Source organism: Penaeus monodon, chromosome 28, assembly GCF_015228065.2.
Source record: "Penaeus monodon isolate SGIC_2016 chromosome 28, NSTDA_Pmon_1, whole genome shotgun sequence".
Classification (NCBI taxonomy): Eukaryota; Metazoa; Arthropoda; class Malacostraca; order Decapoda; family Penaeidae; genus Penaeus; species Penaeus monodon.
Genome location: NC_051413.1, coordinates 7,201,262 through 7,201,703, shown reverse-complemented (window position 1 = coordinate 7,201,703; position 442 = coordinate 7,201,262).

The following is a 442-nucleotide window of genomic DNA, read 5'->3' as shown; positions in this document are numbered from 1 at the left end:
ACTGCATTAGTTGTAAATGCGCTATTTGTATTTTTACAATAAAATATGGCAATATAAATTTAGCAGACGGCTCTATTAACGTTCAACAATAAAAGGGGCCTCCAGACGTTTCTTATTTTCATTGCAGAATAATCCCCAAGAGGAGAAAATACATAATGACATACTATACAGTCCGTATGCATAAGGGCAAATTAAAGACGGTCTTTACGGACAGGAATGAAAATATCAGTAAAATGTAGGAAACGACTAGATAAATCGAAAAGGGCTTCCAAGTTTTCCTTATTACAATTCGATGCAGAATTATGTTTGTATATATTTGCATTTGAAGTTTTAAAGAGTCCTTACGTGCGTGGGGTCTTACAACTTTGGCCGATTACTCGACAAATTTGCTGAGTTAAAGACAGACGGAGCTAATCACACATAAGTAATACCGAATAGATTT